This window comes from Bison bison, unplaced genomic scaffold (genome assembly GCF_000754665.1).
Source record: "Bison bison bison isolate TAMUID 2011002044 unplaced genomic scaffold, Bison_UMD1.0 scf7180017864274, whole genome shotgun sequence".
Taxonomy (NCBI): Eukaryota; Metazoa; Chordata; class Mammalia; order Artiodactyla; family Bovidae; genus Bison; species Bison bison.
Window position 1 is genome coordinate 4,108,846 of NW_011494846.1, and position 1,677 is coordinate 4,110,522.

Consider the following 1,677-nt stretch of genomic DNA (forward strand, 5'->3'; position numbering starts at 1 on the left):
ACACATAATTCTTCAGAGTCTCCACCGGTAAAAGAATTTTACCGATGAAGACACGCAGCAGGGCCATCTGTCTTCAACCATCTCCTGCGAACACTGTGAAGCGGGCACCTGTGGACTTCACAGCTCCTGTCATCCCTTTAGCGTCTTCCAGAAATGAAATAAAAGTACGGCAGAACCACACCACAACAAAAACCTACCAACCCCAAACAAAACCACAAAGAGACGAAAATCCCCCCAACCCCACTCTTGGTTTGTCCCTGTGTTTTCTGTAATACTGCTGTCTGCATCCCACCTGCCTGGCTGGGCTGAGGGACAGGGAAGACTGGGATCAGAGCCCCAGTCACTGTCAACGGTTCCCGGACCACATCAAGTCAGCAGGCGGCGGACCAGGTGGAAGACCAAAGAACAGAGCCGTGAGATTTTTCAGTGTGCTTAGGAAACACGACAGAGAACGGCAGCACGTGGCCTGGGAGCCACAGGGCATATGGCACCGAACTTGCAGTCAAACACGTATGTACACATAAAACAAGAGTGGACAGCAAAAACATTCAGTCTTAGCTAAGTTCTTTGGTTATAAAGAACGGCATTCTGTAACCCCTGCTGCAGAGAGGGATTTGCAACCTCATTCTCAGGCAAGACCATCTCTTTCATCTGCTTGTGTTCTGAGAGATCGCCCGAGCTGCTTTGTAAGAAAGTCCAGTACCTTACGATTTTCTACAAACTACTTTTATCCATTTCAGTGTGTAGTCCTGTCTCTCCAGACATACTATAGATATACATTTCATATACATAATATATATTATTTATAAAAAAAAAATTAGAGCATTGACTCCAGATTCTACAGTAAGAACTGATTAAAATTGTACAAGAATAAAGTCTGGTTGACTCTGTGGAGGTTTCTACACCGTGGGGGTGTGTAGTGAGTGCAAACAAAAATACTGTCACTTTGTGAAGCCAGGATTTTCGGTTCTCTGGAAGGAAGCAGAGGCTGCCGAGTCGCCCGAGTGACAAAGTGCCGCTTCTCCGGGCTCGGGAGGGGAGAGGGGAGGAGGTGGCCCCGGAAGCCGCGGCTTCTCTGTGCTGGTGTGAGGTCCGGCTGAGCTGCAGCGTGTTTGATAGATGGGCTGGTGCTCTGGGAGGCGACCGGAGCAGAGATGCTGTGGCCTTCGGAGGAAGTGCTCACTGCCTCTCACCGAGCAGTGCCGCTCCCCTGGAAAGCAAAGGCGGGTGAGTGCAAGCTCCCGTCCCCACCTGCCCTCCCCACCCACGGGGACCACCCCCCATGAGGGGCTCTTCCTAGAGGAAACCACAGGATCCAGTTTACTGTGGAATCCAGTTCTGGAGCTTACACTGTACCAGAAGACTCAAGCTCCAAGGTGAAACTTCTAGGAAAAGTAATGACCGCAAGACCCAAAGTGAGAGTGAAAAACACGTCACTCCTGGGTCCACACTTGAAGTCAGACCAGGGTGAGCACAAAAGTCAACCTGAGGACTTCAACAGTCCTCAGGTTTTAACACAGTTAAAACTGTGTTTTAATGAGAAACAACTGATTAAAACCAAAATAATGAAAATACTAAAGCAATTAAAAAAAAAAGATAAAACTCACCATAGTTCCAACAGTACACTGATGCAATAACTATTTTTGTAAATTTCACTTTTAAACCAAGACCTTTGAC